At 32.9% G+C, this 16,413-nt stretch overlaps 2 long non-coding RNA genes across 2 annotated transcripts; one reads left to right on the top strand and one right to left on the bottom strand.

Moving 5' to 3' along the window:
- Positions 1–1,318: 1,318 nt before the first annotated feature.
- On the top strand, positions 1,319–9,420 carry LOC143232537 (uncharacterized). Its single transcript, XR_013017576.1, has 4 exons — positions 1,319–1,452; positions 6,133–6,572; positions 7,717–7,831; positions 9,284–9,420. It is a non-coding gene; the product is annotated as an uncharacterized LOC143232537 (long non-coding RNA).
- LOC143232538 (uncharacterized) lies at positions 5,860–15,056 on the bottom strand. The gene is made up of 2 exons (XR_013017577.1): positions 14,403–15,056; positions 5,860–9,531 (listed from the first exon to the last, which is right to left on the bottom strand). It is a non-coding gene; the product is annotated as an uncharacterized LOC143232538 (long non-coding RNA).
- Positions 15,057–16,413: the final 1,357 nt, after the last annotated feature.

A 16,413-nucleotide genomic window follows, 5' to 3' on the forward strand; every position in this document is an offset into this window, starting at 1 on the left:
ATATTTAAAAGAACAGGGGTGGAATTAGAATCATTGTAAACAGAAGGAAAGTAAAGAATCAACTGTTCCTTATCACATGATACATGAATATCGTTGTATTAATTGAATTAGATCTGGAATTATTGCACAGGTTTGTAATGGATATTAATATCTGATCAAGGCAAGTAACCTGTGTATTTAAATTAATTTATAAAAAAAAGTCACAATTTGAAACTTTAGTTTATAGTTTTTTTTAAGTTTATAGAAGTTAAAATTATTCTATTCATTCATTTGCTGACTGACCTCATAAATAGCTGGAAAATGCACTTGACTGTGTAATATATATAAATACAAGTATCAAGTTAACAGTGCTCTTTGATGAAAACAACAACAAAACACACACACGACGCTATGAATACAACGCTGTTATTGCAATAAATAACTAGTTTAGAAATGTTTTTTGTTGTATTACGTTTCATCGTGTTTGGGTATTAAAGTACTAGTGACGTTTTCCTAGCCTAAACGGTGACTTTTTTTCCGTGTCTTTCTCTATTTCTAGCTACTTTTGAAACGAAATATGCGCGAGTCTTCAGAAATATTAAACAGATGTGCGTGTGTGTTTACTTACAGCAAAGCCACATCGGGCTATCTGCTGAGTCCACCGAGGGTAATCGAACCCATAATTTTAGCGCTGTAAATCCGTAGACTAACCGCTGTACCAGAGGGGGCATTAAAAAGATAAAATTAGATCATCCGCCCTGTGGTGGACAGAGCACAAATGGCCCATTGTGTTGCTTTGTGCTTAAGTTCAAATAAAAAAATAGACTATAGGTTCAGATGAGGGACTAGAACTGAATCCGTTATGGAAGAAGTTTTCTTCCAGATGCCAGTTCTTAACTTATGCAATGATATTGTCTTTTTTATTCTTTTATATCGTGTTTAAGAAAATACTCCTAACCGCGAGCACGAAATTTAATGTGCCGTACGTTTCCTATTTCTACAAAAGTTACGTAGTAAATGAAATTCTTTTAAGCGTTTTGAAATATAAGATAGTGATGTGCTAATAATTCCGCATTTCTTCAATATTCCTATTGTTTATAAAATTATAGAACTTCTATTAAAATATTATTAATTATTAAGAGGTAAGTAAACATCTGGATGTCTAATTATTTGTGTTTTATAGGCACAAAAAGATTTTTTAAAAGTTATACTGAAAACAAAGAAAAACTAATGCTAAAAATAATGTTCCTTCGTGAAGTATTTCAAAATTCTTAGTCAGTGACTGGCTGTGTAATATCAGATACCAGAAAACACGTGCTTACTCGCGCTGCATGGGCATGTTCGAAACACGAGACCGAGGGTATTACAAAGATGTTGTGATGGAGGAAGACGTCATTCCATGGACAGTCGTTATTATACACATTTTTCGAACTTAGCATCCATTTCAATCTCTTGGACCAATCACGTGAAATTGTAAATAGCTATTACATTTTTGTTGGTCGGAAGTGTGCCTGTAACTTCCGGCAGACAGTTTCCAGCTGTTTCTTATGGCTGCGATGTCTTTTGGTTTAGTTTATTTTGAATTTCACCCGAAGCTACACGAGGGATATCTGCGCTAACCGTCCCTAATTTTGCAGTGTAAAACTAGAGGGAAAGCAAATGGTCATCACTACCCACCGCCAACGAGTGGGATTGACCGTCACATTATAATGTTCCCACAGCTGAAAGTGAGAGCATGTTTGGTGTGACAGGGATTCGAACCCACGACCCTTTTATCAAACTTATGTCTTGTTGTTAATTTAAAACTGTATTAGCATATAACTAACAGCAAACTACACTGAAGCGATAATAAGAAATTATTCTGATTATATCGTGTGACTTCAACCAATAACAACATTGCCTTAACTTTGTGTCCATATACAAAGACTGAACCTTCGGCAAAATCTGAGGTATTGCACAGTTGTTCCAAATTCCTGGAATACCACTGTTCGTTTGTTTAACAACTGATTATAAACGCTTTTGCATCACGTTTAAAACAACACCTTCATGTGTGTTCTATATCAAAAGAAATAAGCAGTTCAAAGGTAATAAATCTCTTCTTCTTTTCCTTGTTTAAGAGGCAAAAAATAAATAAAAATACAGTAAACATATGAAGACCAGCATGAAAGAAAATACTATTAGTAAATGTGAATTTGAATTAAGGCTTGGCAGACGTAGCACATATATTAATGCTCTTTGTAAATATCTCTTTTAATGATTTTAATGGTGAATTGTTTGTTTGTTTTGGAATTTCGCACAAAGCTACTCAAGGGCTATCTGTGCTAGCCGTCCCTAATTTAGCAGTGTAAGACTAGAGGGAAGGCAGCTAGTCATCACCACCCACCGCCAACTCTTGGGCTACTCTTTTACCAACGAATAGTGGGATTGACCGTCACATTATACACCCTCACGGCTGGGAGGGCGAGCATGTTTAGCGCGACGCGGGCGCGAACCCGCGACCCTCGGATTACGAGTCGCACGCCTTACCCGCTAGGCCATGCCGGGCCTTTAATGGTGAATATCTCTTCGTTGTCATGAGATTAAACCTGATATATTGAAGGCCTAGGGGTATGTTGAAAATCTAAATTAGGAAATAAAATTTAGGTCTAAAACGCAGAATCTATGTTACTAGCGTCACTTAAAAATTATGGTTCGAACCCCACTTAGGGTAGAGTGTTATTGTTTGTAAATTTTATAATAATATTGAAATGTATTAATCTATGTTGAATATTAAGAGAAATAAGTGATCAAAGAATTGTAGAAATATTGCTGTATCTGTCTTTTCTGTTATTGCTCAAATCCCCGTCACATAAAATATGCTCGTCCTTTCAACCGTGGGGGCGTTATAATGTGTCTGTCAATTCCACTATTCGTTGATAAAAGAGTAGTCCAAGAGTTGGCGGTCGGTGGTGATGACTAGCTGTTTTCCCTCTAATCTTACACTGTTAAATTAGGAACGGCTAATACAGATAGCCCTCGAGTAGCTTTGCGCGAAATCCAAAACAAACAAACGTGTTGCTCTTTTACTGGTATCAAAGTTAGACTATAGTGTGAATTATGTTTTACTTTTAACAGTTTAATTTAGATTTTTGTTTTGTTTGCTAAAGAGAGTTTTTGAATAACGTAATGACAACGTGTAACGCCTAGAATGTGAATCTTGATTTGAAGTGATGTCTTGAATTTTTAAAAGATTTGGATTAAACCTATGTTACATAAACACGTCAAAGGTCGTGGTTGATCAGTTAGTTATAGAATTAATGATTAACAAGTAAATGACTGTTTGGTTTTGTCTGTGAGTTAGGCCTGTCAACAAACATATTGGGGTCAAAGAAATGAATTACTCTCATTATAATTAAGTGGACTGGACTTTGCATATTTTTACCAAATGGTAAAAAAAATACTAATTAATTAAAGAAAACATTACAAAATTAGAATGTTGAAATGAACGTATGCAGTTTATTACTAAATAAAGAACATCTGTAATAAGAAAAATAAAATATTTTGTATAAAGAACATTTAACATTTTTAAACATATAAAATAATTACTGCAGATTACCTCAGAAGACTTGTAAACTGACAACAACTACTAGTCTCTAGGTGCACAGTATTTAGATACATAAATTATTGTTGCATGTGTCATCTTAACACGTGTAAAGTGACAGAAGTAAGTGATATCGTTTGTTAAAACAACAAGTAATAACATTATGTAACACAAATTTTTTTCTTGATAGTATGTGTTATATCTTAATTGCTCATGTTGTAAAAGTACAGAAAATGGCCATTATTCCCTTCAAACTTTGCTTTTGTGACCTGGATAATGAAATTTAGAAATTAACCGATTTTCTATGTAATTTTCATTAGGTCTGAATAAAACAACATGTGAACCAACATTTACAAAAATGTTTAGAAGTGAGTAGTTTTTTGAGACCTGCGACTGTAATGTAAATCACTTTCATGAATCGGTCCCCAAATATAGTCTTCCATCATGTTTTCCTTATATGCTCCTTGATAGCGGCGTTCAAAGTCCAATATATCTTGGTAAAAGCGCTCGCCTTACTCCTCTGAGTATGCCCCCATGTTCTCATTGAATTTATCAAGACGAGCTTTAAGGATATGGACCTTTAGGAACTTCTTGAAGCCCATTTTTCCGTAGTTCTTCACTAGAGCCTCAACCAGTTCCACATAATTTTCGGCCTTGTGATTACCCAAGGAGCCCCGAACCACTGCGGCAAAGCTGCCCCAAGCTTTTTCTTCCTTCCTACTGAGCTTCTTGGGGAATTCTGTGCACTCCAGGATCTTCTTTATTTTTGGTCCAACGAAGGCAGCAGCTTTGACCTTTATCTCAGACAGCTTAGGGAAGTCTCGAAGGTACTTGAAGGCTGCATACTCCTTATCAAGAGCTTTGACAAATTGTTTCATAAAACCCAATTTTGTGTGCAATGGTGGGAACAACACCTTCTGGATGTCCACTAGTGGCTCACAATTGACATTGTGCCTTCCCACAGAGAATTCGGTTTGTTGTGATCAGTGCTTTCTGTTGTAGTGCACAGCGATGTCCCTGTTGTTCCAAAGGCAAAGATAACAGAGAAACTTGGTAAAGCCTCCTTGGAGACCCATCAGAAACGCCACCATTTTTTAAGTCTCCGATAACCTCCCAGCCATACTCATCATACTTCAAGGCTTCTAGCAAGAATATGACGCTGTTGTATTCCTCTTTGTGGTGCATCGAAAGATATTTAAATTTTTAAAGGTCTGAAATTTGTATAATATAAAATCTTATTATTCAAGCAAGCAAAAATTGTCCGTCTTACCTTCCAGAGTTTCTTTGCAATGCTTGCAGATAAAATGAGGTGCCAGGGTTTGTTTTGATCCCCGACAGGCATGGCGAAATGTGCCTTGTAGGCTTCACACATTTTAGCAAATGCTGTCACAAAGTACTTTTTCGCTCTTATCATGATAAATTGGCCACATACATAGCAGAATGCGTCTGGAAAATGTTTTCAGCTTTTTGATGCCACTTCTGATAAAATCAGATAGGTCTATGTGTTCACTTTGACAGCTAGAACTAAACTGAAGTGGTGAGTGATGAGCCCCTGTATACTTATTACTATGGAAAGTTCTAGAAAATTCTAAAATGTTCTTGAAAATTCTCGTAAGCTTTACAACATTCTAGAAAATTCTTGTAAGTTTGAGAAAATTCTCTATCAGCTACTCATGGAATGTTCTGGAAAATGGGTAAATTTGAAAATTTCATTACCCAGATCACAAAAGCAAAGTTTGAAGAGAAAAAGAAGTCTTTTCCATTTACGTTAGGCATAAGCAATTGGGAACTAAAACTTTCTGCCGAGGAACAAGAAATAGTAATAGTTTTGTTACATAATGTAATATCTTGTCTATACACAACGTGTATAGAAATGTCACGTTGGAATAAAGGGGCCAGTTATATATATAATTTAAAAAAGAGTCAACTTACATAAAATGACAAATTTTGTGAAGTTGTAATGTAACACTGGGTAAGTTAAACAAGAATGTTTTATATTCATTTTACCCTTTACTTTAGTTTAAGTAAAAAGAGGGTTCGAGTGTTATATTCTTTACAAGTTTTTGCATATTTTTATAACTTGACTTTCTCATGGGATATCAAATTTCTATGTGATTAACCCCTTTATTCTAACTTGATTGTTTTTGTACATGTAAAACGTTTAAAACACAGACCAGTTGCACAATATCTTTATAACGATCCTACAATTCTACATGGAAAGTGCTGTTGCAGTGGCTTCAGTTGTTAGGTGGGTTCTTTGAAATTACTCTATGAAAAAAAAGAAAGCAGAATTCACTCTATTTAATAATTACTAAAGCTTTTTATTTTTCAACCACAAGTTCTACATATTTCAAGTACTAACCTGACGTACATCAAACAATAGGCCTAACTTCCAAATAAACGATAAACAATTACTTACTTTCTAATGCTCTGTCGCGCATACGGAACTTTCATGTATCTGCAGTACTCCGTTAAACAAGAAGAAGCTTAGTATTTACAAAACTTAAAACCAGGCCAACAATTGTAACGGATTTTTCATTATACGTTGATTTTAATTCCTTTGTTTGTTTCAGTTTGATGCTTGTGACGTATATTGTTGGATGTGTATTGTGCAAAACCCGCCTGTTCTTTGAATTTGTAGAAGATTGCCGAGAGTAAGAATCAACAATATTTGTTTTACGGAAACGCTATCGTGTTTCGAACATTGTTGAACATTCGAGAATCTCGCTTTAAACTACGCGCCAAGAGACAGAAGCTATAATTATGATTGATGCTTATTAATCGGAAAACTACAGAATTTGAACAGAACATTTATAGATTTCGAACATTACAAATCGTTCAACTTCAATGAATTACTTCGAAGGTTATTTTTACAAGGACAATAGATACTGTCGTTGATGAAAAACTGATGTGTGCTTAAAGTCGTCAGGAGAAGAGTACCTGTGTATCAACATAGAATTAATTCACTCTACCTGAATGTCGATAAAAGATTCAGTTCCCGACAATAAAGTTTGTAAGTTTGTAAAACTCTTGTATATAAACCAATATTTGTAATAACTGTTATTATAAATTGTATTATTGTTTACATATTAAAATATATTTATGTTAAGAAAGAAAACTGTGTGTATTAATTTTGTTGGCAAATATCATAAATGTCATACATATCAATATTTAATTAAAAACTAATTTCAGATTCAAATTTCCTGCTATTTGAAATCGTAACATAGTAGATCGGAGACTCGTCCGAATAAATTATAATACGTAACAATTGCAAACAAAGTTGCTAACTAAATAAAAAAGTTCATTACTGTTATAGTCTAACTTTAAAAAAGTTCAGCTGTTAGCCACACTTACCAATTGTTATGAAAATTACCTAAAGTATAAATAAAGAAAAAAACTGTAGGAATAACCAAATCGAAACAACCACATACATGTATTATAACAATATAACCGCGATGACTCCACAATTCTACGCCAAAACATATATTCATAGCGATCATTCATGCTATTCTACGGGGAAATAATTTCAAAATAATAAAAATCTAAGTTTCGCACTTCAGTACTGAATAATATTATTAAAATTGTTTGCAACAAACTTGTTTTGAACTGAGTATTTATAGAATAATAGAATAGAATACAATAATAGCTGGAATCTGGGGATTAGTTCAGAAGATAGACAGTGGCGTAAAAGTCAAAATAATCAATTAGTTTTAGTTTTTATTTATAAAACAATAATTCACCATAAATATTTGCATGACATATTAGCACTGTTCGAGATTCGTATTTAAATAATGTTATTTATAAGTTGTTGTTATTTATTAAAGCAGATATACTTATACATCATAATAGCCAGTTTCCAAAAGGTATTTATAAATCACAATAAAATTATTTAAAATAAATTATTATTCACCACGATAAGTTGTGTTTACCGGAAATATGTATTTAAAATGTCAGTATTTAAGAAATATATGCGTCATAATAATTGATCTAAATCGTACATTAATAACATTTTTCCTTTTAAATCAGAAATATTTAGAGACTAAGATTTTAACCGTTTTGAATTCAATATTATAACAATTACAAATGTTTAAATTTTCTGACAGCCATCTGATAAATGATGGTTTTTGTTGTTTTTTTTCTGAAAAATGCCAATGTAGCTTTTGTTACCAGTTACTTCCTTGAAAGTTTCATGAATTTACTTTCAATACATGTTGAATGAAATCGTGTAGTGATTCTAAGCAGAACGAAAGAAGGGGAAATTGAAGTCTAGAGGTGAGTGAATTGTTATGCCTACTTGTATCAGAGATTCATTTTCGGTTGATTTCTTTTCTTTTCTTTGCGACGCGCCTCCCTATGTATTAACATAACACCGGAGATTGTTGAAACGTAGTATTGTTTTATATTGAATAGAACACTTTAATCAGTTACAAATCTCCAACGTCTTTAGTTAAATGTTCAGATGAATAGAAAACGAAGAAACAGAAACGATAAGTGTTTGGAAGAATGCTTATTTTGACATACATTTTTTCGAGGACGACTTTCTTCTACAAACCTATAAATACTTAACGAACAGATGTAATAATCCCAGAATAAATCAAGAACACGGTATAGAGTTTACACAACAATAAGACGTTCGTGCACGTAGTATCGGAGACAAGAAATAATTTGTTGTAGGTGGATAAACGAAACAAAAAGAGATTGTACAAATTTTAAAGGGTATTGCGTTGTGATGAGGTTAAAAATTAAAATAAACGAATAAGCTGCATTTAGGTAAAAGGTAAAAACAAAAGGTATCGCGATACAGTAATACCATATGAGTATCGAGAAGCCTTGATATTGTTATATCAATACATCGTCCAATACGGTTTATGTATCTTCACAAAATTTGCCAAACTTTCACTAAACATTATAAGTCTTTTGTACAGAAAAACTTAGAATTTCTGATAAAGTATTTTATGCTAAAAATTAATGATTCGGTAAAGAAAGAGTGTGTGTTTTCTTATAGCAAAGCCACATCGGGCTATTTGCTGAGTCCACCGAGGGGAATTAAAGTCCTGGATACAGGATGATGAGTATTGTGAACTCCATATTGTAATCCTTTCTTTTATCAAAAACATTACATACAAAGTAACATAACAAACTAACTATAACAAAATTGAGAGACAGGTATTAACTTTTTTATTTTACTTTTCTTGCCAGCTGCCATTTAGTTGATCAAACCTGAGAATTTAAAAACTGTAATGTGTGAACTATTTAAATAAGACAATGTTAATAATATAGATAATAAAATACAGACAAGACCGACAGACTTTGCAACAAACTGTTGTTAAAACTTCTGTATCTGGGTACGTTTCGTATCGACTACTGTGGTGAGATACATACTCCTAGTAAAAAACAATAAAAGCATATGTAAACAAAAGAAGATAAAACAAACTTTACTTCTGTAAACTAAAACACCAAGTGGTTGATAACTTAAAAGGAAAAGGTTCACACACACACACACACACACACACACAAGGCCTTCTTCTAAAGGAAGCAAGTTTAAAAGATCACCATGAAACAGAAACGTTTCTAAGGGCCATTTCATGGCTCCTAGTTAACCTAAATATTCATTAAACCTCAAAATTCGTGTTATGACAAGTGTTTTTCACTTTTACATACTGTTAATGTTTTATTTTAATCTTTGAAAAAAATTTCTTTTTCTTTTCTCTTTCCTTCTTTTAGGATTCCAAGCACAAGTCCCTCTTCTTGTCTTATGAGCTGATACTCCTTCAAGACAAACACATTTGAGCAGCAGGTCAAAAGTTATATAGGTAGTACAAAGACCGGACGTCCTAGCATGTTTAACTCTTTCAAATAAGAAAAACAATCTTGCTGAATATTCCAAAGTTATTCTCATATTCCACATTTTGTCTGAAGCTGACCAGTCACAAGGTTGGATTACAGGTATCTGGAAGTAGCTCTGCTCCATCCTATGTACACAAGGTGATAAAACAACAGATAATTTACATGAATGAAGCCTTCTAGAGAAATTAACATTTGACTTGAACTAGCAAACAGCTTTGATCAGATTTACTATGTTCCAAATTACAAGTTCATAAAAAAATTGTTCTTTAAATATTTAAAAAAGGAGAGTGAGATATATGGTGCTACAAGAACATTATTAAATTAACTGGAATATGTGGCTGAATAAAGATAATGTTTTTGGTTAATTTTTTGCTGTCGAAGAAAACGAATGGACATTTATCTGTTTAAAGCACATTAGTTTGTACATCAGTCTATTAAGTAATTTCTATTTGTTCATAATACGGCTATTGATGTGGAAGTTAGCTGACATACTACAATGAACCTATTTTATTTTACTGTGTTTATATTAAACTATTTCCCTTAATAGTAGATATTATATTTTGTTATTGATTTAATATACGTACCAAGTTTGTTTTCACAAATACACGAATATTAAAGTTAATAAAGTACATCTTTTTATACAACTCTTTAATCACTACAGGATGATTAGAATATATTTCGAGGTGGCCAGTGTTTGCAAAAAGAAAAAAAAAAACACTAAAATAAACAGCATCTGTTTAGGATAAGACACCTCTGATACCTCCCTGTGTGGTGTTGCTTGGGTTAACTCAATAGCCTCTCTGTGAATATACTTATGATTACCTCTACATCATCCATAAACAACTTGCAAGGGTATCCCTTCACACATAGCTTCCACAGGTGATCGACGTAGACGAACAAGTTCTTATGGACTCCTCACTTTTAAGCCTTGTTGTTAGCCTTGTGCGTTAGTGAGTTCTCCATTTGGTCAAAACACTACTGCAATCTGGTTATAATTGTATCACAATAACTAACAATATTTATCAATCAGATACTCTTCAGTATTAGTGCTGAACGGTCAAAATAAATACTTGTGTGGGGGTAAAGCCAACATTCAGGTTCATTAACATTGATTTAATTTTGGATTAATTATGATAAGCTAAACTTGAGTACAAGTTGCATCTATATCTTGTAATCACTGCTTTCATCCACAAAAAGAACTAAGAACTGAGTTCAGATATCTTAAAGAGAGACCTGTTGCAGAAAGGGTCAACCAACTTCACCTATGGAACGGTACTGCAGTAAATCACCCAGTGCCAAACTGTCATAGTCAAGAAACAGTAGAATATAGATGCTTCTAATACGGAAGAAGAAACAACGTTTTTAAATGTACAAGTAGCTTACTGTAACGTTATGTGGAAACAGTGTTGTGTATCCCAACACGAGAGAACCCAAGTACAATATTAACGGTTTTTTCATAACATACTACTACACGAGGCTACACATTTGTGCCCAGAACTAATGTACCACAATGATAATCATCAAATGAGTTTTCACAAATAAGCGTTTCAAGGGTTTATGAATCATGCCACTAAGGAATCTCATGCTTAATTATGAAATTTATGACATATTTGATTGAGACTAATATGTAGTAAGGGTTAGCCGCATCATGACTAAAATAGATTCAGGACTGTCATGTGCATTCACGTCAGTACATTACAGAAGGTATGTAGATGATATTTTTATCATCTTTAGAAAAGTCGAGCATGTTGAAAGTTTTTAAACTACCTCAACATTAAATATCTATTATCAAATTTTGTGACTTGAATGACATAATCACGAACTTTTGTTTTTATATTTATTCTTCATAACAATGAGGGAAAAGCTGAATGTGGAAATTTTCACCAAAATGTGTTTATGGTTATATTTGAACTTTGAAACTTTATGCAGTTGTATTTTAATAAACATTCATAAAAATAGTGGTTCATCGAGCATATCAGTTGCTGTTTTCATTGAGAGGTAGAAAACATTAAGGAGAGATTAATAAGAAATTCGATTCGAACAAATATTGTAAATCAAGTTATCCATGGTTATTTAAAAAAGAGGATCCTTCTTACATTGTACGTAGGAAAAGTTGGTTGGTTCTTGTTAAACGTAAAGCTACATGATGTGTTATTTATCCTCTGCCTGCTACGGCTATCGAACCCCAATTTTTAGCGTTTAAGTTGCAGACTTACTGTCCGAAAGAGATTATGCTTACTGCTGTACGTTTATGGATATGCTTGATATGCTTGTTGGTAATGATATATTTTCCCACTTTTTTCTAAACACCCTATTTTTATTCATGTTTGCACTTTCGATCTAAACTAGTTTTTGGATTTATTTGGTTTAATAATGTTTAGATAATGTTCTCTAAACCTCTCACTGACGAAACAATCGGCCCGGCATGGCCAAGCGTGTTAAGGCGTGCGACTCGTAATCTGAGGGTCGCGGGTTCGCATCCCCATCGCGCCAAACATGCTCTCCCTTTCAGCCGTGGGGGCGTTATAATTTGATGGTCAATCCCACTATTCGTTGGTAAAATAGTAGCCCAAAAGTTGGCGGTGGGTGGTGATAACTAGTTGCCTTCCCTCTAGTCTTACACTGCTAAATTAGGGACTGCTAGCGCAGATAGCCCTCGAGTAGCTTTGTGCGAAATTCAAAAACAAACAAACAAACAGACGAAACAATCCAGTTCGTAAAAGTAATGTGTAACGTAGCATACAAAAATATAAAAGAAAAATAAACTTCCATACGCTTATGTTGTACTAATATGAATTTCCATCTGAAATGAAAAAAAAAAATCTATTAGTAAGATAGAACTGACTGATTATGAAAAAACAAAACAAACATTTCTCCAAGGTAAGTAGCTCCTCGTGCAGAAAGTCAACGTAACGAACTAAAGTTGACGGTTAAACAAGGGAGTTGTAACGGACTAGACTTTCACGTGATTCAAACATTTGAATTCGAGGACGTTACTTCAACTAATGCAGTAAGCTCACCATTAAAATCTAAGTTTGTTTACTATGCAGGCAGTGTTCATTGCTGTGGACCAGAATCTTCTTTTCATGGAATATAATAACAGTAATTACTAATACTAAATGGATTATTTAGGTACGTGATAGTGGCAATTATACGATAAAGGTAAGTTAATGTAATAGAAAATTTAAATGTTTCGTGTAATAAATTATTTTTTCAATGATCTAGTAGTATTAGTTTATATATTTCCTTTTTACAACCTTACATGCTTTTAAAGGTTTATTTGTCCGTTTGTATTGTGTATTCAGATACGTTTGAACATACTTAAGAGTAATCGTACAAGAGTAATATTCCCAACGTTTTTCAGAGTTAACTCTATTACAATTTTTTTTTTCCTTCATGATGTTACTACTGTTGTAAGATTCCACAACAACACGTTCTCTTATTTCGGTTATACTGTATAAATTAAGCAGTCTTTAGAACTTCTTCAATTTGCTATCTTTGCTGTTTATCGTTTAATGTTTTCAAGGTGCTACCATTACATTAAGTTTGCTAAGTTTGCCATTTTAGTGGTGGTATTTTTAGACCAGGGTCTTTCACTCTGCTTGGTGATATATCTTATCTACTTCCAAACTTTTCCCGGATGAAAGCACAAGAATATACTGTTTAATTTCATCAGAGTGATATTACATTTTTCTGTTGCTTAACTTTTGTAGGATAATATCACCATACATTATGCACGTTCTAAGGTCTAATTTTATAACAATATCGTTTGACAATTTCTTCAGACCAATATCACCAGAAACAATATGATTATTTTACAATTTACCCAGAATAATATCACAAGAAACTAATGTACAATTTCTTCAGGCTAATATTTTGATAAGGATTCCTTCTTCAGAGCAGTGTCACTATAAACTACACTACAACATATTTAAAATAACATGATTATAAGATGATTTTTGGAGATTCCTCACAGTAATAATACGAGACGCTATTCTGCAGTATCTCTTAGACTAGTTTAATAATTAGATTATTTTACAACACTTGGAGTAATATTACTAGAAACTATTCTGCATTATCTTTAGACTAGTTTAATAATTAGATTATTTTACAACACTTGGAGTAATATTACTAGAAACTATTCTGCATTATCTTTAGACTAGTTTAATAATTAGATTATTTTACAACACTTGGAGTAATATTACTAGAAACTATTCTGCATTATCTTTAGACTAGTTTAATAATTAGATTATTTTACAACAGTAATATTACTAGAAACTATTCTGCATTATCTTTAGACTAGTTTAATAATTAGATTATTTTACAACACTTGGAGTAATATTACTAGAAACTATTCTGCATTATATTTAGATAAACGTCATATTAAAATTATTTTACAACATTCTCAGAGAAATATCCATTGAAAATATTCTATAATTTTTTCTGGCTAATAACATAGTAATATTAGTTTACAATTTCCTCAGAATAAAATGACTAGAAACCTGTTTACAACTCCTTCAGGTAAATATCGTAATTAGATTATTTTATATCCTTGTCAAGACAAAATCACCAGAATCTAACTACTCAAAAACGTCTTCAGACGAACATAATAATAATAAAATTATTTCATTTTACAACGTCCTTAGTGCAAAGTAAAAACTATTTTCAGCTTCTCCAGACTGATTTTATAATACGATTATCTCACCATTTCATCACTGCAATATCATTAGAAACTATACTACAAACTGTTTAGACAAATATCTTAATAAAATTATTTTACAACGTCATCAAAGCGATATCACTAGGAAATGTTTGAAGACTTTTACAACCTACTTTGAGTTATAGCACTGTAAACCATTCTGTATCTTCTGGCTAACATTATAATACGTTTATCTTACAACTTCCTTAGAGCAATATCACTAGAAACTATTATACAAATATAAATAATGTCACCATCACCCAGGTGATTGTGATTTGTTACAACTTAACAACTTACCGTTGTATACAGGAACTAGATTTCACTTTTTATGTCTGTCACCAAAACAGTAATACTTTAAACATTTCTTCCAGGTGCAGTGAATCGATATAAGCACACTCTGATCATTGACTCTCCCTCAAGAGAGGTGAATTTTCGTTAGAGTATTAAAACTTTCTTGTCAATATATAATTATTACCATAAGAGTGTTTTATAAGGCTTAAGTGAAAAGCTTAGGTAAACGTTACCTACATGACACTCAGCAACTGAAGTATACAGAACAAATTATGAAGCTGTTAAAAACAATATTTTTGCCCCAAACAACTATAGTTAAACTGCGAGACGTTACTCACTTCCTGACTTCATAGCTATGAATACTGATCTAGGAAGGAGTTGTAAAATGGGGTTGCTTGCCTGGACATACAGATTTTTACGTTGAGTGATTGAAAGTACAAGAAGTTGCTGAAGGTAGCGGAAACGAGGAGGACCTGGGGAAATTCTCCCAGAAAATTAATATAATAATATAATTTACAGGTGCTATATAAGTCAGATAAGTTACAATGGGGGATGCTACAGCCCCCTGGTTCTAAAAGCTCTGTTTTTGAATACAATTGTTGGACAAAAACTGCATTGTTTTGCTTGTTTTTTAATCTCATGATGTGAAGTTAATTTATATGATTTTACCTCTTAATACATCGAAATTTATTATTTTGTCACCGATATTTACAATCTTGTATACATGTTCTATCGGACAAAAAGTGACGGTTAGCAGAGAAAATACACATTCACACAAGATACGATGAGCGGTAAATCAGACACTGAAAAATATGCTTCATATTATATTCGCAGTCGTGATGAATTTTATGCTTTTGCCACAATCGCGTCGATCCAAAGAAGAGCCATCGGCGATGCTTGTATTATTTCTTCCGACTTTGTCTGATGAACCCCCTGCATATTCGTCACACCATACAAAAAAGAAAGGTTGTTTTAAATTTCGTCCTTTCTGAATATAGTGACGTCTTCAGTTAAGCACACTTTGTATCCTTCACAATATTTCAACCAGTTCTTTCATCATTTGCTAAAAACATGTCTATAAGCCTACATTCTTGGTGTTTCTAAAGAATGACAGTTAGTTCGTTTCTAAGAGAATTTTGTAGCTTTAAACGGTTTTTGAGACATAAAAGGAATGAATAAACAATGGAATACTTCACACTGAACACATTTTATTATACTCAATAAAATCACGAATCAACCAGCAAGTGTCTCCAATCCCTAAATATTTCTGTAGTATTTTTGCAATTCTATTTTTTCTTCTTTCTTAATTAATAACATAAAGAAACAGAAAATATTTTATTGTTTAGTTCCTATTTGTACTATGGAAATCAAACGTGCGAAGATCAATTGTTCCAGAGATGTATGAATTAACAATCTCATTGATTGTTTGTTTATAAACACTCAATAATTGACTAATATTTGTATGGTGGGTCGATTTAGGAAGTAGACTTGTTGATAGAGCGACTTCATATTACTTTTATTATTTTTAAGTATTACAAGGTATATGTAGCTAAAACTGTATAATTCATAAACGCAGCTCACTTTATTTGAATTAACTCAATATTTAACACCCATATTTCCTCTCCCACATATCCATTAGCTACAGAGTTCAAGCCACAATGACAATCGATATTCGTTAATTCCTAAGCTCGAGCACTTTTGCCAATAAAAATTTTCGAAAGCTCAACGTCTTATACATTTTCATTTCCATTATAAGCGGTGCTCATTGACATATATTGATGAGCTTAGCCAATTATGTCATTTAGCTATTTGCTAATTAATTGACATTTTTTAACTTTATTAATACTTTAGGTTTTACTAGCGTGCGAATCACTCATTTAAGCATGGGATGGCTTGATATTTGTAGCTCTTAATTCCGTCTGCGGGCTCGAGGCCTCATCACCGAAAATGCTCTCCCTTTCAGCAGTGTGGGCGTGATTATGTGACGGTAAATCTTACTATTTGTTGATAAAAAGAG

The sequence above is a fragment of the Tachypleus tridentatus genome, chromosome 11, assembly GCF_004210375.1.
Source record: "Tachypleus tridentatus isolate NWPU-2018 chromosome 11, ASM421037v1, whole genome shotgun sequence".
NCBI classification, from domain to species: domain Eukaryota; kingdom Metazoa; phylum Arthropoda; class Merostomata; order Xiphosura; family Limulidae; genus Tachypleus; species Tachypleus tridentatus.